The following is a 24,359-nucleotide window of genomic DNA, read 5'->3' as shown; positions in this document are numbered from 1 at the left end:
GTCTAAAACTTCTCGATCCGTGGAAATGCAATCACTCCCCTCAATAGGCTTGGAAAACAACCCAGGGCTGGCCATAGTGTATAAATACCAGAAGAAATAAAACCACAAAAACAGAAAACCCTGGTTAACAAGTCAGCTCTGGTACACTACCAACCACACAGGAGTAAAAGATAATACATATTTTAATGAAAGACATAATAAAAAATAGTTGAGTGCTTTTGTCCCTAGTAGTATGAGACTTCATGAGAACAAACAGAACATTAGAAAACTCAAACACTTAAACAAAGGTGGGAAAGACTTCCCTAATTAATGAGCAGTTGTAATTTAAAGGACAGCCATGTATTATATAAATAAAACAATGAGATGTCAATAAAAAAAAAATCTTAAACATCAACAATCAAAACAATATATGGATAAAAAATGACTGGCATAGATAAACCAAAAACATAATCAACAAAATCTATTCTCTATAAAAACGAGTCTATTTTCTATACAAATGACCATGTTCTACGAAGCATATACAATAATTGCTCTATGTTTCAAAGCACTAGTAACAGAAATACAACCATTGAGACCAGGCTTATCACTTGCAATGAGGAGCAACTGCCATCACAGTTCTTTGTATTCTATCCAAATACCCCAGAGCCATCTCTAATATTCTGAGTTACTTGTTTGAAAACAAAAAATATATTTTTTTGTGTGTTACGCAAGCAGTCTTGTGCTTATACAAGGCACTATTCTTGTTTTTGTTTTTAACATGTTAAAGTCTGCTTTGTCATTGTCATGCTGTTCTGTTGTTTGTCTGGGTGCTCTTGACAAAGTATCAGCAAGGTAGAGATATTTGCCTTTTGTATAGACAATATCGAAATTGTACTTTTGCAATTTTAACATCATGCATTGCAGGCATGCTGGGGTTGTATGTATTGGCTTTTTCAGAACTGTCATCAGAGGTTGGTGATCAGTCTCTATTTGGATAGGTTTGCCATGAATATAATCATTGAACTTTGAACATGCGAACACTACTGCCAGAAGCTCTTTTTTCTATTTGTGCATACTGAATTTCAGTTTGGGTTAAAGTTCTTGAAGCATAGACTATTGGTATGCCTTCTTGAAGACATGCTGCATTAATGCTGTACTTTAAAGCATCATAAGAAAGAATTACAGGTTTGTGAACATCATAATATCTACATGTGGGTGGACTGGCAGTTTCCTGTTTCAGAATATCAAATGCTCTTTGGTGTTGTTCCAACCAGGACCAGTTTACATTTTTGCATATCAACTCACGTAAGGGTGCTGAAAGCTCACTTAGGTCTGGGGTGAGCCATACCAAAAAAATGTAGTAAAGATGACAAATTTTCTGGAACTAGCATCTCAAGAATTGCTTCTTGCTTAGCCAGATCTAGTTGTAAGCCAGAACTGGTAAACAAATGACCCATATAACTAACTACTTTCAATTTGAATTTGCATTTCTGAGGATTCAGTTTAAGATTCACTTCACGTGCAGCGTCTAGAACTTTCTTGATGTTTCTATCATGTTTGAGTTCGCCATTGCCCCTACAATAATGTCATCTACTATAACAACATGTGTATAACCAGAGAAAATTTACTCCATTGCATGTTGAAATACTTCACTGGCAGAATTTATCCCAAATGGCATTCTGAAGAATCTGCATCTTCCAAATGGTGTACTGAAAGTGGCTAACAATGAAGATCTGTGATCCAGCGAAATTTGACAAAAGGAAATTTTTGCATCTAAACAGAAAAAACGGTGGCACTGGGCAGGACAGAGGCTACTTCTTCTACTGTGCACTTCAGGTGGTGAGGATGCTTAAGTGCTTTGTTTTAGTCTCTCAGATCAATACACATTCGAATATCATCTGAGCTTTTCTTATGAGTTATGACCATGGAGGATATCCATTCATTTGATTCTTTTACTGGAGTAATTACACCCAAATTCAACATTTTGTCTAGCTCCGTCCTTACTCCACTCTGGATTGCGACTGGAATCTTCCTTGCTGGTCTGGCAACGAGGCTTACTTCATGGTTTAACCTTATGGAATATGTGACTGGAAGTTTGCTAAACTTGTCTGTGAAAATATCAGCATATTCACTAAAAATGTTCTGTGTGAGACCATCATGGTTGTTCAGTCTTACATGGTGGACTTCTTTATTAAATGAAATCAGTCCCATTCTCAAACTGTCTTTGAGGCTTAACAATGGCTGAATGTGTCTTTTAACTATATAAAACTGCAAGTCATAGCCGTTCCCAGCAGAATAGCATGCAAAAACTATTGCGCCATCAGTTTGAATCTCTTCACCACCATAAGCAACTAGTTTTGCATATTTTGCTGAATCGGGTTTCTCACCAGCTCTTAGTTTAGTAAACATTTGTGCTGATATAACATTGCACTTGGATCCATTATATAATTTAAGCTCTACAGGTTTCCCATTAATCCAAAGAGTACAAAATATTTCACTTTTTACTGCCAATTGATAATCTACTGTGTTAACTGTTTCATCAATGACAGAGACACCATCAAAACATAGAACGTTTGCTCACAGCTCTCTCATCTACTTGCTTCTTTGAATGTTCTCTTTTAATAAAAGTATATGCAACTTTAGACCTGCAAAGCCTTTTGAAGTGATTCCACTTCTTACATTTATGACACTGCTGACCAAAAGCTAAGTACTTTTCTTGTTTAGGTTCGTGACTGCCTCCACAATTATGAGTAAGCAATGAGGTTGGGTGTTGTGGCCCCATTCAGTTTATATTTCTTTTTCATCTTAGCTTTGTGTTGTTCACTATCAACAATCACAATAGCAGACACTGCATGCATGTTTTTCTCATTCATTAGCATATTTGTATGTTTTTCTGTAAGCTGATATATTTAATGAATCTCTACGGCTTTGTTCAACATTAAATCACTGTTTCGAAGCAAGATATTTCTCACTGCATCATTATTAATACCACACACAAAGCCTGTCTTTTATCAACTCATGTCTCAGATCACCATATCTGGATGTTTTTGCTTTATTTCTTAAATCGATTATATATGCTGCTATAGTTTCACAAGGCTTTTGCTTTCTTGTATAAAACATGTGCCTTTCCATTGTAATATTTGTTTGAGGGTTACACAATTCTCTAAATTTACATTTTAAGCACTCAGAGTCTTCCCCCATTTTAGCCTGCATCACAAAATGGGGATTTCTCCCCTCCCCTGCATACACAGCAGGTGCATACACAAATGAACATTCCCTCTCAATGACTTTCAAGTCACCTAAATTAAGAAGTATGAATTCTCTTGTATGTATGTCTTTATCAGAAAATGCAGCTTGTATGAAGACGTCATATTCTCAAACACTCACCAGTTCTCAGCAATATTATTAACAAAAACCAGCGGTTCAGGTCTGCATGATCCCTCTGCCATAACAACAAAATTTGTTTAAATATAAGCATAGACCAGGTACTTGTAAATATGCTCAAAGCACAACAATCTATCTGAAAAGGCTTCACTTTAACACTGCAAACACTAGAAACAGTCTGGACACTCCAGGTACTATGAAAAGTTTTAGTTAATGCGAAAAAGTAATACATTGCGAAAAATGTTGTCATTATAGCCTTTTCATACATTTTAACACTTCGGAAATTATTTTAAATACTTTTGTATTTATTTAGAATATTTTTATCAGTATGTCACAATTTCGGACATTTCGTTTATCTCGGTAATTATTTTGAACGATTTGAATGCTTTGCCAAATACGTGGTGACTGAAAAATCATTTAAATGAGTTTAAGTGTCTTTGAATAACTGCTGACCTGTTTGCGAGTTCACTCCTATATATATATATTCCTCCACTTCTAACTTTGTGACTCATGGTTTGCGAGCTTCTTCATTTCGTATCCCTTTCTGACACCATGTCACTTGTCCTGTGTATTCAGATGAGACACTGAGGCAATTTGATGAGTTCAAGTTGTTTACTGTACATAAACATATCAAAAGCTATAACTTGAACACAAGGGCGCCCGCAGGCAGGTGCAAGGGGGTGCACTTGCACCCCCCTGGAATCGGCAATCGGCTGAATACAGCATTTCAAACAAAGTTTTTCTTTTGTGCGTACTTCTTTAAGAAGATCGCGGGTAGGCGTGCTGACATCATCACGGGAACTTAGATGGGCTGACATCATCACTATGTGAAAGCGGGAACTTAGACAGGGTATTCGAGCGGGAACGGAACTCAGACGGAGTATTCAGGAATGGAAGATGGGGAGTCAGATGGAGTATGCAGGAACGGAAGATGGAGAGTATTCAGGAACGGAAGATGGGACCCGTTCAGTGTGTGTGTGTGTGTGTGTGTGTGTGTGTGTGTGTGTGTGTGTGTGTGTGTGTGTGTGTGAAATGCCCCAGGTGTACATGGTGGTGGGTAGAGAATAAGGCTTGAACCCTGTACCTTGGGCCCAAGTGGCAAGAGCCTGAATTCCCTACCCACCACCATTTGTAAAAATATTGTAGGATTTTCCCTCATACCTTTTCTGTTCCTCATAAAATCTGTGGTTTCTGCATTTGTGTCCTTGTTGCCTGATATTCTTGGCTGCCTGGAGTGTTTCTCCCTGGGCCTCTGCTAAAAAAATTAGCTTTTTTTTTTTTTTTCAAAGTCAGACTTTCCTGGTTAATAAATGTAAATATTGGACTTCTTTTCTTCAGAAAGTGTATGGTAACAAAAGCAAGCTTTTATTCTAGCAATTTTCTAAGTGTACAAGATGGATATTTGAAATGTATCCCTGTGTTTGGGACCGTATTCCCCCCATTATTGGCTTCATCCAGGTTTTGTGCTAGGGTTGAGAGTTATGGTAAGAATTGAATTCACTGAATATGTTTGGGGGCTGTATTCACCCAGTGTTGACTTTGTTCAGGTATTTATTGGCTTCATCCAGGTATTTATTGGCTTCATCCAGGTATTTTGATAATGTTGAGAGCTATGGTAAGAACTGATTTCACTGAAAATGTTTGGGGGCTATATTCTCTCATTACTGGCTTTGTCCGGGTGTTATTTGCTAAGAGGTTGAGAGCTATGGTGAGAACTGAATTCACTGAATGTTTGGTGGTTGTAGTCACCCATTATTGGCTTTGTTCAGGTCTTTTGTGCTAAGAGGTTGACAGCTGTGCTATGGTGAGAACTGAATTCACTAAATGGTAAAGTTTCAGTCTTTCTCTTTCACAAAACTGATTTATGGTATGTTGCTTTGACTTTTGCACGGGTCCCCTGGGTTCAAGACGTGGCAGTGAAATGTATGGTGGTAATGCAGCATTTTATTCTAGCAACTTTCAAACATTATACAAGCAATGTTTAAAATGTGTCCCTGTTGTTTGGCCTTTTGCCCCCCCCCACCCCCCCCAATAAATTTCAGCTTTTTCCAGATTTCTTGTGCTACAAAGTTCAGAGATACAGCTGAGTATCGAGTAGATTTTACAAGGAGCTGAGAGCTGCAGGGGAGCAAAAGTTTAGTGCTGATTATGTTTAGTCTGCTTACATTAATAGCACAACAGATAGTGTACTTGCTTTAGATGCTGAAGGCTGTGGGTTCTACTCCCGCAGTAGGTAAATGCATTGCTGATGCTGTATTGTGTTGTAAAGGGGGTGGATGCTGCAGTCCTTTTGGCAAAGATACCTAGTAACTATGAACCTGTTAACAGTTTGCTATCCATTCTCTATTGCGGTATTACTAGCTTTTCATTTTACTGCATGCAACGAAGGCAATTTATTCTTCAAGGGTAACGGGCACTTTATTTGTAGATTAAATAATGACAAAGTGTTTGCTAGCAGCAACCTCTATTAGTTACAAATTTCTTCAATGTGGATTTTACTACAAAGATTGTGTATATTTTTTACTGATACTGGTGGACTTGAGTAGACGTTATGATGGAAATGTTCTGAATTGGGCAATTTTGTCATTGGTGGATGCTTTTTGTTTCTTTGTTTACTGGAAAAATTTTCAAAACAATAAATTTAAAATGCCCTTTAACAACTGTACTGTATTGTACAAGGAATATAATGTAATACAGTCAGGAAGGTGTATCAAAGAGCATGTGTATGTTATGTTCGAGGGGCCTATGATTTTGAAGACAGCCCAGAGTTAATATTTGCAATTGGCAAAATGTATTTTCTCTGAAAGTGGGTTTCGGTGCTGTTTCAATGCATGTGAGTTTCAAGGGCAGAAAAGTATTAATGTTAGTCTATTTTCATTGAGACTGCATTGCTTTAACAGATGTGTATTAGGGTTTGTGCTGTAAAATGCAAAATAAAACTTTCAAATGAAATCCTAAATCATGAAGTAAAGCAGTATGCACATTAGTGTTTATGGTAAATGGGGCAAAATAACCAAGGAATGAGACATTGGAATGGCTGCAGGGGGGGAGGCTCCATTTGACCATGATTTTGTGAGGGGGGGGTAGCAAACTCGACAGCCCCGGTTGAACTATACCTCTCAGTTGTCCATATCTTTGCAGAATTAATAGATATTTGCTGCTTATTTTTGGTTTGCTTCTCAAAATTTGTGGTTTTCTAGCAAATCATTTAGGAATTAAGCCATTAAATGACAGACATTGAGTTTCAGATGTCATAATCTTCAGAAAAATGCATGCTAATGCAAGACTGTCTAAGTTTATACAAGAGCAATTTTAGTAGTGTTTCTATGTTCCCCAATATATTTGGCCTTGTTCAGATTTCCTGCATTAAGAGGTTGAGAGGAATCACTTTGTAGATTAGGAATATCCAAACATCTCAATTGTCCCCAATTCTGGCTCAAAATGTTGCCTCCAAAATGGCAATTTTGGAAGAAAATGTGGAGGGTTTACAATTATAACTGTAATGATCAGTTGTAGATTACCTTTATTTCAGAAATGCATGTGGATGCTCTTATTTTGTTAGCTGCTTCAAGTTAACTGTTAATATTAAAAGGTGTCCCTTTTTGACAGGTATTTTGCATCACATTTTGGTCTGTTTTTCATAAAATTGTGGTTTCTGGCAAATTAGTGGCAAGTCATTAAAGATTGAAGTTAGAAAATAATGGCAGACATTTGAGTTTCAGATTTTATACCCTTCAGAAAATTTGTACTAATGCAAGATTTACCTGTTCTATTAAGTTAATAAGAGCAATATTTAAAATTGGCCTTATTTTTGGGCCTGTGTCCCACTTCTAGTTCTATGTATGGCTTTGTCCGGATTTCTTGCTCTGAAGTTGAGAGGTAGGAGTGTCAGAGCCTTCAAATTATGACATACTTATTGCACCCCAGCCCCCATTGTAGTGGCTCGATGTGTCCAAGGAAGGCAAGAAGCAGTTATGCAGTAAGTGTGCAGAGTATTCCCCATCCAAGGTAGATCACAAATATGACCGTGGCTTTTCATCTGTCCTTGATTTTGCAAAATGTTCTGGTTTTCTATCAGATTTTTATACTGTTGATTTATGCTTTATTATTCAGGAACTGCATGCTATCAGTGTCCTGTTGCTCTGTTTAAGTAGCCATGGTTTAATGAACATCAGGTAAGCTTGTCGGAGATTGTAAGATGCAAGTAAGCTTTAGTAAGCTTGTCGGACATTGTAAGATGCAAGTAAGCTTTAGTAAGCATATTGTTAAAGAATTGCTAGCATTGAAAGCCTTTTCGTTGTTGCCATGCAGAGAATATTTACATAGCTAGATAATGTATAAGCCTTGGGTATTGAAATGCATATGACAGTATTTGTAATAAAAGGACAGGATTACAGTATTTTCAGAAGCTCATTACATTTTATTGGAGACCAGTGTCTTATAGCAGTGTCTGTGTGTTAGTACACTTGTAGTTGGGTGGCTTTAATGGTATATGGTAAATAAGCATTGCTACCTTACTTAAAGCTAAGCCCTGCAACAACTAGCTCCACAATGAAGTCAAAACACAATAGCTCTGGTGGGTAAATGTACTCTGTAGTAATAAAAGGCAAAAGTTTGAAATGACTACAGCTTATGTGCAAACACAATAGGTAGTGATGAAACAATGCTCTGCTAAAAATGCTTTAATGCTCCACATTGCTGAGCTGCAATCGCTAGCTACCAGGATTTCACCCACTTCAGATGAAGCAGCAACCTTCCCAGAACTAATTCAAGTCTGACCAGAATTATTTGGTGTGTGTATGAGGGAGGTAGCATACCCCTCAGCTGTCCAGATTTTTGCCCCATATTCCTCTTAAAAAGGATTGAAGTTGCTAAATAATGAGACTGCATACTAACACAAATCCTGTTACTCTTGCAATTTTCTGAGAGCCATATTTATAATTTGTCCCTATTTATTTTAGGCTTTGTCAAGATTTCTTGCACTAAGGGTGAAGCCTTGAGGGGTGTGGTATCTTTGTAAGAGAGAAAGTGAAATGCCCAAGTTAGAGTTAGCAGGTGGAATTTTCAAGTGCATTTTCAAGGAACTGTGAGTTTTGTTCACTGCTGCTCATGCCAAGTCTATTTACAATGTGCAACCATTTTGTTTAGCAAATGGTATCTCTATTGTGGTATAAAGTTTTAAAGCTATGTTAGTAGCACCACAAGTAGAATACTTGCATCTTAATGTAAAGGCTTGAGGTTCTATTCCTACAGCATATACATTTGTATGCTGCAGTCCTCAGGATGTCCTCCTTTGGATGAGATGCCTAATAACTATGAACCTGTTTTTCAGCTTGTCATCCATTTTCTATTGCAATATACCAGCTTACCATTTTTAATTTAACCTAGGCAATTTATTCTTTGACGGCAGCACACACTGAATTTGTAGATAAAACACTGAAATATACAAGTGTTGCTGTCTAATACAACGGATATAATTCAATTATATATTATAATTAATACAATCAGGTAAATCAAATAACTTTTGCATGGCCCTAACGGTGTGCAAGGAGCCTAAACAGTTCAAAGGTAAATAACCTGCCACTGGCCAGATGCATTTTCTTTGAATGTGGGTTTAAATGCATTGAATGTGAGTTTCAAAAGTAGAGAAGCTTTAATGCCAAGTCTGTTTTCATTGCAAGACTATTGCTTTGTTTAGGTTTAGTAAATGTCTCAGTGTTTGGACTATAGTGTTTGAAATAAAAGTTGTAAATTTAAATCCAACTGCTTGTAATCATTGTAGAACTAAAGCATAACACAGATTTGAACAGTGTCTGAGAAATAGCCAAGTAATGGGACACTGGAATGGCTGTGGGGCTGTGTTGGCAGGCGATGGGTGAGCTATGTGGGTGGGGCTCTGGGTTTAAAAATCCTCATGCTTGAACATGTATTTAAGCTAACTGACTGACTCATTACTTCAAACACACTCGCATGTGCATCTCCATTCATGCCTGCATTCACTCTGACTGACCATACAAAATGGCACTGATCTTGCACATGCTCAGCAACTTATATGCAAGTGCTATCTAGCTACAGTGGCTGACTATGTAAAATACATGCAGTGATCTACACCCCTCACATATATAAACACATTGTTGACAGGCTGCACACTTTCTACTACCTAGGTACTGCCATGGGCTACGGAATAATGTTTCGATACTCTCTCTATTCTTTCTTTAATGTGGCTACTCTTCTTAAAATTAAAATGAGGCACATCACCTACAACCTCCACAATTGCTGAATCACCCCTTAGTATTTTCCAGTTAGTCCTAACTAAATTCATAATAATACCACTATCCCAAAAACTCCTCCGTAGGTACATTCATGAACACCTTTATGTTGCTAAAAACAAAAACAAGAATAAGGCCTTGTATAAGCACAAGACTGCTTGCGTAACACACAAAAAATTTAGTTTTTGAACAAGTACCTTGGAATATTAGAGGTGGCCCTGGGGTATTTGAATAGAATACAAAGAACTGTTATAGCAGTTGCGCCTCAAAGTGAGTGATAAGTCTAGTCTCAGTTATTTTATTTCTATTAATAGTAATTTGAAACTTACAGCAATTTTTGTATAGTATACTATGTGTTAGACATACACTCCTATGTTTAACTTATGACTTCAGAAGTGTTAATTTTAAAACTATGTTATTAGAAGTTAAGCTACTGACTTTTTATCTTAGTTATATTGAACTGTGACATCTGACCTGTGAACACTACTGTATCTCTTTTATTGTACTCTAATTATGTACTTGTCAATGTCTAACTTTTACCTTTGTTCATTCAACAGAGCATTTCTCCCCAGGCCTCCACTGAAAATGGGCTCATTATGGCCCAGTGGACCTTCCCAGTAACCAAATGCAAATAAATAAATAAATAAATACAGTAATGTTTCATAGATCATGGTCATTTTTATGGAAAATAGACTGAGAATAGACTCTGTTTTTATGTTTTTGGTGTATCTATGCCACAGTCATTTTTTATTAATTTATTGTTTTGATTACAGGTGTTTTTATGTTGATATCTCATTGCTTTAAATTGCTCATTAATTAGGGAAATGTTTCCCACCTTTGGTTGTTTAAATGGCTGAGTTTAGTAATGTTCTGTTTGTTTGATGAAGTCCTATGTTACTAGGGACAAAGCTCTCAACTATTTTTTATTAAATCTTTCATGAAAATATTTGTTATTTTTTACCCTTGTGTTGTTGGTGGTATAACTGAGTTGGCTTTCTAACCAGGGTTCTCCATTCTGAGCTAATCACTTAATCACACAGTACAGCCTGGTTACCCTTAAGTCCAGCGGTTGTACTCTGTTCACAAATAAAAAAGGAATAAAAAAGGATGTTGTCCTACTACACATTTTCTCTAAGATTTAGTGACACAAGTACATATTTTTAAATCAAGGATACCCAGCTCTGTGGCACAAGCCCAAATACAGCCCCAGTGAATTGGGTTTGGCTTGTAACCCCAAGAGCTGGAGAGAGTCAGTTGGGGGTGGATGAGACAGTCAACGTTTGGCTCACTCTTTTCAAAACTACAGAGATAGTCTGGCCTGCTACACAACTCACAATTCTTGATAGTTAGGTAGAAAAAAATAGTAATTAAAGGGTTGTAAAACAGTTTGGTTTTCCAAGTAGTGCACAGATTGGTCCACATAGGTGTGTGTGCATATGTAGATGCATAAACATGCATGCATGCTCTCACATGCTTGCATTTGTGATTACATATGGGCATATACACAAACAAACATAGAAATGCACACACATATTCAATCAAACAAACACAACACACTTATATGCACACACATGCATGCTTGCACACGTATGCTTATACACTCACGTTCACACATGCTTGCACATATACTTACACACACACAGTCAAACAAACATGAATGCACTCACATGCATGCTCATACACACACATGAGTAGGCCAGTACTTCAGCCACTAATGCAGTATTGTATCCACCATATGAAATGGATGATGGGGGGGGGGGGGTTACAGTATGCAGAAATCGCTTTATTCCTGCTGGCTGAATACCACGATTCCTGGCTGTCACCTCTGTTATGGTGCCTTCAAGACACCAGCAAGGACTAGGGGAGAAATGGCCACTGAGGGATGAGAAGTTTGAATTTTCATATATTTTTGTCCTCTATATTTCAGCAGATCTTCTCACTCTGAAGGCTGGCTACAAGACATGGTGTAAAACCTGATAGGTGTGCTTATGGGTGGTAGGGTATGCATTATTTTACATAGCTGTTGATGTTCTACACCAACTTCTGTAATAATGAGCTAATAACACTGTTTAATTAACAATTCAAAATAACTAAAAGAACTAATTCACTTAGCCCCTTATTATACAACCAGAAGCATTTTCACACTAAACTGAACATAATACATTTAAAAAAGAAGCCAGGATGTCACCTCAGGAAAAGGGTATTGGAGAAGGGCACCTCAGTATGTTCAAAGAACAGATTTCATTGCTTGCCAGTCTGATTATAAGATGCAGACCCCCACCCCCCGCAAATTCACAACTAATAGCAGCCATGGTTAATCAGACTGATGTGTCCTTTAATTCATCACCGAACTTTGGGGTGGGGGGGGGGGTTATATGATGGGCTGTTCTTTTGTAGTTTAAATGCAGGAGTCCAATAGAGGGATATAAAACCTGGAGTTTGGGTGTCAGACTGACTTGTAGTTAAATCAGGTATGCACGAATGAACAAGACTGATAGGCCATCACTTCTCAATCATTGTTTATAGTTCCTTAACAGTTGAGGATTTATTTTATGTAGACAAGAAAAAAATATAGACTGTCTGCACAGCTTTTGCCCACTTACACATGGAATTATTTTTATGGGACAGTCAACCAGGTGGTTCAGTAGTAGGGATTTTAATGGGCCAACACTGTAATTTTCACAGATATCACTAAATTAATTATTAAAGCGTGAGAAACCACACATTCTTCAAAACTTCCTTGCCAACATAAAATTTCACTATCAGTTCCAGTGCTGAAATAACTCATGCAATTCATGCAGAGTTATTTTCACAAGGAAGGGTCCAAGGGAACTTATACTACATGACATTTCATGTTTTTTGTTAATACTTTTTTTTTCTGTGAATGTCTGCAATACTTATCAAAGTACAGATAATTTCAAACTAGAGTGATTTTAAGAAATAAGTTCTTAAGAGTGTCTGGGGTCACATTAAACATATATAATGATAACAACATGCTTTTTTTCTGTGAATGCTGCAATACTTATCAAAGTACAGATAATTTCAAACTAGAGTGATTTTAAGAAATAAGTTCTTAAGAGTGTCTGGGGTCACATTAAACATATATAATGAAAGGAAATTGCACATGAGATAGAACGGTAACTGCTTAAGCAACAACATGCTTCATTCCAGGAATTGTTTGCATGCTGATTGCAAAAGATTGCAAGAATTAGGTAGTTATTGACATCTATCCCTAACTACAGCGATAAGGATTTATGACAAAATATTGTGCTTTTCCCAAATCACTGCCTACTGTAACCCAGCCTCTAAATGCCTTTCTGCCATCATCTCTTATGATATCCAAAGAACAGATAATATACATCAAGTCAGATCATGAATGAGAGACTTTCTTTATTAATTTCCTGCTGTCTGTCTTTATGTAACCATTTGCTCTTATGAATGAAATCACAATGCAGTGACAATGGTTATGTATTACTGTTAAAACACGTACCATATCACTTGCTACTCATATTTGCTGCATTTCAGCATCCAGTTAAAACAAAAAACAAAACAGTATGAAGTTACTAAAATGCTTAGGATTTCTAACAAAAGGTTCCTTGAACTAATGTTTATTTTTCTTTGTTGCCTTTTCTTTCCCTGTAGATAATCCATTAAAGGCATCACACATTTTTAAATGTTTACCTTTTAATACTCAAAAGTGCTGAACAAAAGCAGTGCACACAAGCTCAGTAAAATAAAATGTCACATCTGTTGTTCTTACCTATTACCAAGGCAGAATTCCTCTGAGTTTTATGTGATGAGACTTAATCTGTGCTGAGAACTCTTCCAGGCACAGCAGGCACTCCACTGCGCAAGCTCAGTAAAGAATTCTTGGTTCAAGCTTCCTGCTTTTTGGGGAGAGAGGTAAAAGTGCAAGTCTGAGTTGGAAAGGTCGACATTGTACAAGTATTTTGCTGAAAATGTTACTAAAACAGCTGCCTGTTACCTTCTTTGCGCACTGCAGTCCTTGTAAGGTAGCCCTTAACTTTCTGCAGCTCAGGAAGGTTCTCAACGCTGCTGAGACAAGATCTAGTTTTATAATGACTGTTAGACCACTGAATCTTTGTATTGTAGGAAAACAGTTAACTCCTTTGTGTCCAGCTTTACTGTTAACTTTATTTACATTTTCACTTGTCTTCTGATTTTTTTCTTTTTGCAGTATCATTCACCTACTAATTGACAAGACGCTGTCACACCAGGAAGTCTTCATTAATCCAGAAATCATCTAAAGAAGCAGTGTATAATATAATATTTCTTACTTTCTAAATAATACTAGCAGTGACATAAATGCATTTTTTAAAAATTGTGCTAATGGACTAGGTAGAATATAGCATATTCCCTCAAAGGTATGTATATATATATATATATATATATATATATATATATATATATATATCTCCACATACGTATATATACATACACACACACACACACATATATATATATATATATATATATATATATATATATATGTACACACACATATATATACACACACACATATATATATATACATATATATATATATATATATATATATCATGTGTATATATATATATATATATATATATATATATATATATATATATATATATATATATATATATGTGTGTGTGTATGTATATATATATATATATATATATATATATATATATATATATATATATATATGTGTGTGTGTATAGATATAGATTGATTCTTCTTCGAATCAGTCTCTAGAGCCATGGACTAGTGTAAGGTAGTCCACACAGCCTATCTAGACCTTGCCAAGGCCTTTGACACCATCCCCCACTCTGGAATCAGAGATAAATTTACTAAGCTGGGCATTAATCCCTACATCACCTAATGGGTTACTAACTGGTTTACTGATAGAACCCACACTGTAAAAGTAGCCGACTCCAAATCCAGCTCCAGACAAGTGACAAGTGGAGTACCTCAGGGTTCAGTCCTGGGACCGCTCTTGTTTTGCATCTACTTCTCTGAAGTACAGACCAACACTAAGCGATTCTGGCTAACAAAGTTCGTAGATGACTGCAAACTGTGAGCCATTATTGAATCCCCAAATGATGTGGATACTCTACAAAAGGGCCTTACAGAAACAGATGCTTGGTGTCAGAGCCATGGGCTCAAGCTGAATGCCAAGAAATGTATAGTTATCCCCTTTGGGAAAAAAACATGTATCTGTGAATTACCATATAGGTGGCAGTACACTTAACACCGAAAGTGTGATAAGAGACTTAGGGACACAGGTGGACAGTGGTCTCACCTTCGATAACCACATCGCCACAACAGCCAGGAAATCCTTCTATGTGGCACACCTCATCACTAAGAACTTTTCATCCAGGGAAAAAAGGAGGTCATTGTCCCACTGTACTCATCCCTCATTAGGCCCATTATAGAATACAAAGACCCGTTTGGTATGTACCTCTCAAGACATCTGCAACTACTGGAAAGGCTGCAGAAATACCTCACTAAAAGAATCACAGGCCTAAAGCAGATGCCCTACGCTGATCGCCTTAAAAAACTCCAGCTATACTCTGTCGCATATCGTCTACTCAGAGGCGATCTCTGCTTAACATACAAGGCCATGTCAAACCCAGAGCTGTTGGACATGCTACACTTAATGAAATCCCAATCCCTCAGAACCACACACTCCAGGGATCTAAACCTTGTCATCACAATAAACAAAACATGCTGGAGGGATAGGTTCCTGACGCAGAGACTCCCCATACCCTGGAATAGATTGCCCATACATGTCAAGCAGAGTACCTCTTTGGCCCTCTTCAAAAGGAACCTTGACGATTGGATGGGAGAAAGGAAATTCACCCCGGGGATCACGTCATTCACCCTGCTAGACAGGGGTCCAGGGAAGTAAATAGTGTGAGAAGAAATAGCCAGGGAATTGCTATGGCTAGGCTTGTATAGGCCCTAGGGCTGATAGCCTAGTACCAACCTATGAACCTATCTATATATATATATATATATATATATATATATATATATATATATATACATATATAAACAGATTTATAAACATGATTCCCACAACAAATTGTGATAAGTTAGCTGCTGTTAACCTTTTGGGTATGACTCTGCTTAAGTTTATTAAGGAGGAGTCCCGAAACAGGTTAAGCACACCTCCTGTTTTAGCGCATTTTTTTATGGGGAAATTGGCGTGTGCGATGAACAAAGAGAGGTTACATCAGGTAACAATGTTTGTAATGACAATTTTACTGTATGGCTGTATGGGTGTATTGTAGCACCTGAAAGTATTTCACAAAATGACAGTAATATTATGTTTACTAAATCCCTTGATGTTTTTGAGACTAAAGTTATTAAATACAGGAAGTTACTCATTAAAAGTGATTATTTTCGTGAATGTATCCAAAATAAACTGGTGCCAAAAGGTTTGAGGTCGTGGAAGTTTCCAAATGGGCTGATTCATAACTCCAATGAGCACCAGGAACTCCTGCAGCTATTTGACAGGCAGGGATTCAAGCTTATGGAGATGATTATCAAGCACAATGGCAGAGTGCTTGACATGTTATTGCCAGAACTGGTCACTTTGGAAAACAGATCAAAGAGGATTTACTTTTTCAACATTGTGGAGACAAGTTTAAAAACATTATAAACAAGGATAGAATATCTAACGACGTCAGGACTAGGAAGTCCAAAAAAATCTTTCGTGATAGGGCGGATTACGAGAGTGGGCATGCCTATCCACTACATCACTTTGGCAACGGAGAATTGAGAAACAGCATACCTGGTAATGGCAACTCTAATGTAAGCCATCAAAGCGAAGGGAATGAGCGTTCCATCCCTTTAGAGCAAGCACCACTGAGGCAGTCGGATCGGCTGAGGAATCGTGGTGGACAACAACAGACTTGCAGAGGATCAAATTACCAAGGCAGATGGAGGAGATAGATCAAAATGTGGTTGTTACAACCAAGGACTTGAGTTTTGATATCAGGGTGAATGTTACCAGACCAGAAATCATTTCCAATGAACAAGGTGACTTTAATTTATACAATTATATGGACTTTATGTTTGACACGGAATACTGCAATTTACTCAGTAAGGGGTTCAATTTTGTGCCTACCAATAAAATTAAAATTGACAATATTGTGATTGACTTAAAGTTGTATGTCAGGAACTTGAATTTATGTTTGTATTTTAAAGGGGGTTCTGAAAATGGTTATACACGTGATTTGATTCATAGTGGTACTTTTAACCCCCCTTTACCAATGCCTTTCATTATATTTGAAAAGCTGTGTGAATTTGAATTTAGGAAATTGGTTAATGATTCTAAGAAAACTTTTGAATATAATTTGAACAAAACTGAATATGAGCTGCTAAAGAAATTATGCACTGATAAAACAATAAGGGTCATGAAACAGATAAGGGCGTGGGGGATTGCTATTATGTCTAAGGGTGAATACAGTAATTGTATGAGCAGTATGTTATTTGATGAGAGTATTTATGAGGAATCTTCTTTGAACATAGTGAATATTTCCTATGCTCAGATTGAAAACTTACTGAAAAATATGTTTGACCAAGAGGCTATTAGCCACGATGCATACAAATTTTTGTGTTGTGAATTCCCTATTTTTTCAGGGATTTTGGATTACCAAAAATTCACAAAGATTTGATTGACCCCCCCCCCCCCCTTCAGACCCGGAGTTAATGCTTCTAAGGCTAAAGTGCACCCATTGGGAAAGTACATTGATTCAAAACTAAAGAAAAGCGTAGAGGCATACAGACATTTGTGTAAGGATTCCTGAGACTTCCTGAGTAAGGTTCAAAATCTAACCTATGGGGAGAACATAATATTTTTGACCATTGATGTAATCAATTTGTTTAATGTTATTCCCCATGAACTTGGGTTGGAATGGTTCCAGGATTATTTATACAATTCATGTGAATTTTCAAATACCGAAGTATATGTTTTATGTACATTAATGGAAACTGTTTTGAAGTGCAACTATGTCTTTTTTGAAGGTCAATATTACTACCAGACTTGTGGGGTGGCAATGGGGGCAGTTTGTGCTCCCATTTTTTCTAATATTGTTATGATTGAATGGGAGAATAGATTTCTTTGGGGGTCTGAATGTGTGCAGTATTGGGCTACTTTTTGCAGATTTTTAGATGATGTGTTTATTGCATGGCCGGGGCCCCATAGTGAAATTGAAAAATTTATTGAGTACTGTAATAAGAGTACTACCTTTCTCAAATTCACGCATACTGTTAATGCTGAAAAAATTAACTATTTGGATGTTGAAATAAGTAAAGATCAGGTCAACAAGAGATATATGAGTAACATTTATAGGAAACCCACATATTCAAACAGCATGTCACACTAAAATAGTTGAAACCCATTACACGACAAAAGGGGTATTATAAAAGGTCAATATATACGTCTAGCACGCATGATTTCTGAAGACTATGATTTTAATTGTGAGTGTCAAAAATTAAAAGACATTTATCTGGCAGGGGTACCCTTTTTTATGATTCAGAAGGTTATCTTGGAAGTTAAGGAGACGAGGGATATGGGGGTTATTAAGCCCATTTTGAGAGATATTGAGACTGGAGGGAACATAGTGCAGAGGAATGAGGAAGTTAGTGTCAACAACAGACAGATGGGTACTCATGATTTTGTCACCACTTTTTGCAATGAGCATAAAGGGATTGGTGATATTTTAAGAAAAAGTTGGGGTATTTTCTCATGCTTTGATGGGATACTTGAACAGGTTGGGACAACCTCTAAGGTGGTATATAGGAGGGGGAGAACTATTAAAGACCTCCTTGAATGGAACCCTATTAGTGACATGGGAAGAAAAAAAACATGGTACATTTAATTGTGGTTCATGCCCACAATGTATGCACATTAGGGAAGGTGATAGTATATGTATTAATAAAATAGATTTGAAGCTCAAATTCCATTTCAACTGTAATACCAAGGGATTAGTATATGTGGCCCTGTGTACATGTTGTTTGGGATTTTATGTGAGAAAAACCCAAAGGCGCTTTAAGGAACGTGTATATGAACATCAGCTTGATATTAGACATTTAAAAGAAACTAATGTCCTAGCAAAGCATGTTAAAGATTATCCCAGTCACAAGTTTCTATATGCCGGGTTAGAATTAGTGGAAAAAAAAACAGGAGGTGGGGGGGGGGTCCATGGAAAGATATTTTAGAGGCTCAGGAATTAACATGGCAAATTAGGTTGGCTGCCTTTAATACCCCTGAGTTAAATGAATATTCAAGTATTTCTTATATTTTGAAATTAAAGTCCTATAATGTTTAGGTATTAAAATTTTTTTGTACATATACATTTTGTAGGTATGTATTTATATGTTTGCATTGCAAAATGTTGTTTGTTTTATATTTAACAAGAGTTCACTGTTTTACTTTTAACTGTGAAGTTTGGTCATATAATGAAAGAGTTAACTCATGAGGGAGGGGAAACATTTAATTAAGTGGTCAGATGACTAATTATATGGATATAAGGTGTGCTATTTGAATTTTTACTTGAATCTGAGGAAGTCTTTGGTTATAGACAGATGAAAGTGCTTATTCCATTGCATCAATAAACTTGTTTTTATTGGTACACTGTTGTGGTTTCTTTTGGCATCTTGTAGCAGGAAAGTGCGTTTAAGTTTATTAATGAGCATAGTGAAAAATGTGTCTGAGAGCAGCAGTTAAGTAACCTGCTCACTGCTAGAGCAACACCTGTGGTAAGGACATGTATTCCCCGGTGACAACTAAGTAATGCAATGACAAACTCTCAGGAACATGATGTGTGTATGTGCATTGATATGGCTCAGCATGTTCACCCACACACAAAAGGAGCATAAGCCAGAAAGGGCTAACTGCAGTTTCTAAATCTATTTTTGATCAGATTAAAAGGTGGAAATGAGAGTACAGGACAGTGTGGAAAAAGGGAAAGTAAGCACAGAAAAGAGCATAAAGGAAACGGTTAAGGAGTGATTAGGATGGGGAGGTAAAGGCAGGGTAGTTTTGCAGGTACATGGGACAAGTGCCCATTTCTATATGCCAAAAAGTAAGATAAGAGAGGAAGTAAGGAATGTTAAAGGAATGGTAGGAGGATTTGGATAGGTAGCAGAGGACATGCAGAGCACATGCACCACTATAGAAGGCAAACAAGACTGGGGGATGGGGTGCTGATACACTGTGGGAGGTGGGTTGACGTGCATTAAGATGCATCGTGCAAACAGAGGAAAGACAAAGGTGATAGGGAGGACTGGACAACAAACAAGGGATGGCATGCACACAAAAGGGAGAAGAACCCTGGGATGGGGGATAGGGTGTGTATGTTTCCCAGTGCCAACCTGTCTGCAAGTGAGCAACTGAGAGTCTAGACACCACTTTGTGCACCCTTGCCCCTGGGTCCTGATGAAGTGGTTAGTGTTGGGCAGAGATTCAGCTCTGTAAGCTATGAGAGGAGTCTTTCCAGGTGGATGATTTGAACATTGAGACACCCATCTATCATCTCATCCATCACTTCTGCCAGAAGCACTGGCAGGAACAATAGCACTTCTGACCAATGAGGTGCAATCAAAAGAAAGGCTACAGGGCCTATCAATTTCTACTGCTGAACGTTCTGAGGAGCTGGCTCTGCAGGCTGAGCTACAGATGTGCCTGGTGGTGTGGAATGGGAGAGGTTGGTGAGCTTCAGTGTAGCCAAGGGCACTGCTGTGGACAATACTGTATTCAAAAGGAAAATAAATGTGGAAAAACAACATGACAAAAAAAATATTTAGTAGAAATGTAAGTGACAAGTAGGATAGAGAAATGCAAACATAATATAAAATACAGTACTATATCCAGATGATATATTTGGTCAATTACAACTGCAATGGTCTCGTTATTTTATTTATTTAACATTTTTACTTACCGGGAAAGAGTTTAACAGATGACTACTACAAATGCAGAGGTGTAACCTGATGTGTGTGATCTCTATAACTGAAACTGTTGTATTTGAACCTGTATACTACCGGGATTGCCTGTGATTGTTTGTTAAAGTTGTGTGCTGGAAGAAGGATTGACTGCAGTAATGCCACTGCACAGGAATAGTTAGGCATATTTTCTCCCATGCACTGCTGAAGGTATACTGTACTTTTTGTGTAAACATAATCTGTATGTATGTATGTATGTATATATATATATATATATATATATATATATATATATATATATATCTTTGTTACAAAAATAATGAAAAAGCAGCAAACTCTCTATACAACAATGAGAATAGGCAAAATAAGACAAAACACTGTAAGAAGGCAAAAGTTTTAAGAAACAAACAATGAGTGCTTTCACAGATGTACTCTGCTTTGTCAGACCATATAGTAAAAGCAAACATTCATTTAATATACAATCAATAATTTCAAACAACCAATAAAAACATGTTAAAAAACACATGCTACATATCTAATTAAACAATATAAAACTCATTTGCAAATGCCCCTTTGCGTCAAAGTAGGTCTTAAAGAGATGTGTCATGCAGACCATAAAACTTATCAGCCTGTAGCTGTAGAATCGAATATAGTTCCCTATTTTCTGTCCTAGTGTTTAAATCACCTAGTCTACCATCATCCCTAATCAAATCAATGACCATAACATAAAAGTATGATCCTCTCCCATCACCTTAACATGTTTCGCTAAAGAGTTATTATTATCATTGCCTTGTCTGATGACCCTAATATGTTCCCTAACGTATTCCAAAAGGGAACGATTAGTTTTACCTATGTAAAATTTTTTGCATAGTACACATTGGGCAAGGTAAATAAGATTCTTAGAAATACAACTAGCTTCAGCTCTAAACTAATATTTCTTGCCAGTCCCATGGTGGATAAATGACATCTGCCACATGGAAACGTGCCTATACAAACTGATCTGTCCTGACTCACATATCTCTTATAGCAAAAAAGCCTTTTAAGGGATTTTTTATTCTTAAAAGTAAAATTAAGTTGAGACCCTATTAAACCACTTACCTACTCATCCACTGTCAGTATGTCCTAGTTTTTCTGAATTATATCACAGATCGAGCTAATATTACTGGAATATGTTAAAGTTACAAGGATCCCTTTAATATCAGATCTATCTGAAGTATTAACCAAAACGTCATTGCTGCTAGTTGAAAAATAGGGTTTCACTCTACCTGAACGAAAAATATTCAAATTCATCAACCCTTTCTCTATCTCATTTTTGTTATAGCCTCTCCCTGAATGTTCTATTTTCATCTGTTCAATATCAACAGTAAACCTATAATTTCTGTTATTTAATCTAGACAATCTCATGGCCTGTCCTTTTACTATATTTCTAAATCTTTGAGGAGGTTGTAAGCTCTGTATCTGCAACAGATGGTTCCTATGGCACGATTTTCTTAACCTACCAGTAATAATTTTGTTTAAGTCATTTGTCTCTAACTTAACCTCTAAATAATCTATGCATTTGTCCGAAACCACTGCAGTGAACGTAAGAAATCCCATAGTGTCATATAAATAACCAATAAACACTTGGAACTCAGTATGAGTGCCTCTCCATAGGAGAATGACATCATCCACAAACCTGAGGTAAAAAATAATTGAAACAAAGCTATTACCGGAGAGTACATACTGGGACTCCCACTGTACCAAAACACCATTAGCATAACTATTAGCACAGGTGATCCCCATAGCTACTCCAGTAAACTGACGATAATATTTATCCATAAACATAAAAACATTGTTCTCTAATATAATTTCAATGCATAAACTAATCTTTAAACTTATTTGTATATTTATTTTTCTCAACCAAAAATTGTTTGATATATACTAAACTAATCTGATTCGGAATAACAATAAGAAGTGAACAAGTATCCATAGTAACAAGTAAAGTATTACTATCTAAAGGATTAATCTCTAAGTGATTATAAAGATAATTCAAAAATTGTTTGGTGTCATTCAGCACTGTTTTGAAGCAGACTACATCTGTGAAAGTGCTCACTGTTTGCTTATTAAGACTTCTGTCTTCTTACAGTGTTTGGTTTTATTTTGCTTTGTATTTGTTACTTATCATGCAATTTCTGTTAGGTCTGTGGCCACACTTCAAAGGAGATCTGGGTGGAGTTTCTACTGTGTAAAATTGCCCAGGATAATGGTTAAGCTACCCTACCTATTTTGATCTTCTTCTTCATTCAGCTTTTTCCCGGTTAGGGGTCTGTCCACTCATGATTGGCAGTGGAGTTTTACAGTGCCGAGGTGCCAGCCCAGCGCTCAGCCTTCCACAGAAGGTGCACACATGCACACACTCACACCTAGGGCCAATTTGGAGTGTCCAATCCACCTACAGCATGTCTTTGGGATGTGGGAGGAAACTGGAGCACCCGAAGGAAACCCATGCGACCACAGGGAAGACATGCAGACTCCGCACAGAAGGGCACCCCAGCTGAGAATTGAACCGGAGAACCTCTTTATCCTACCTATTTTGATAAGTGCTGTAAAATCATAAACATCTACTGGAGCTATCACCAGCTAAGGCAGATTGGGTCTTGGCTGAAAGCCTCATCCAAAGGACAACACCCTTAGTATTGGGATCCACCCTGCTCCTTATGCTGAACTGCAGTGCCAGTAATGGAAATAAAATCAAGCCCACATCCATCTGATCTTCTAATATTAAGGGTGAGTGCATACCTGTTGAACCACTCTGACACCACTGCAATCGTCATACATCCAGCAGTGAACAAGCACACATGCTGGGTAGTGTAGAAGTACAACTGTGCAGTTATGAACAATAACCCGAAAGGCTGAACATGTATCTCCCACAGTAAAGCTGCTTAAGAAGTCTGTATTGCATTATGGGTGAGTGCTTCCAATAGTTATACTGATAAACAGAAAACTTTACCTTTAAGTGTACTATAAAAATAAGTGTGCCAGAAAATGTGGCACAACTTATGTTGGCACTGCTGTGTAGTCTCCGCTATGGCTTTCTGGGCTTTGTAACAGCTTGAGACAAATAAGTACTGCACATTCCAAACAGGAAGGATAGGATTCAACCAACCAGCCAAACAAACAAGCAAACAAGCAAATACTTTTAGTCCATTTCAGGAGCTCTTATTCTGACCTGTTCTTCCAATTATCAAAGAAGGTCTAGATGGCAGCTCTTCAGGTAACTGTCATGGCGCTTGCATTGTTTCCCATTTCAGGAAATGCCAGAGCCAGGCTTCCTTTATATACTGGGGATCTTACAAGACACACCCCAGTAAATAATTCTGGTGGTCTCCATTAAGCAGGAGAAGAAAGATCTTGCTCATCTGCGAGCGCCACCATGGCATGCTGCAGCTACCATTGCCACCAGAAGCAACAGCCGTGCTCTAGATTACATACCAGAGTTTCATGACTGACATCTCATGGTTACACTTATTTCCTTTGCAAAATTTGCCACTTAACATAAAGTAACGTAGTAGGCAGGGGAGCCTGCAGAATTTTTCCAGGGGGGGTGCAAACCCACAACCCCCACACACAGCACCCTCCCCATGCAGCCCCCCCACACACATACAGCCAATCCAATGCCACATTACTTGGCTATTTCTCCCCAGCTGCCATAAACACTGTTCAAAATTCTCAGTGTGCATACTGTTTTATGCTTTACTTCTACAATGATTATAGATATTTGGATTTAATTTA

General features: G+C 37.4%; 1 protein-coding gene across 2 annotated transcripts in view; it reads right to left on the bottom strand.

Annotated features, from left to right (window-relative positions):
* Nucleotides 1-13,499, bottom strand: part of PTS (6-pyruvoyltetrahydropterin synthase) — a 364,058-nt gene extending 350,559 nt beyond the window's left edge. For both annotated transcript variants that reach the window (XM_044056291.1, XM_044056292.1), the window contains exon 1: nt 13,393-13,499. The gene's annotated coding sequence lies outside the window, so the exon portion shown is untranslated. The remainder of the gene's footprint in view (nt 1-13,392) is intronic.
* Nucleotides 13,500-24,359: the final 10,860 nt, after the last annotated feature.

This window comes from Protopterus annectens, chromosome 14.part0, assembly GCF_019279795.1.
Source record: "Protopterus annectens isolate FY-2018-M chromosome 14.part0, PAN1.0, whole genome shotgun sequence".
In the NCBI taxonomy this organism is placed as follows: domain Eukaryota; kingdom Metazoa; phylum Chordata; order Ceratodontiformes; family Protopteridae; genus Protopterus; species Protopterus annectens.
Note: the sequence above shows the minus strand (reverse complement) of the source record. Positions and strands in the feature narration are given on the sequence as shown.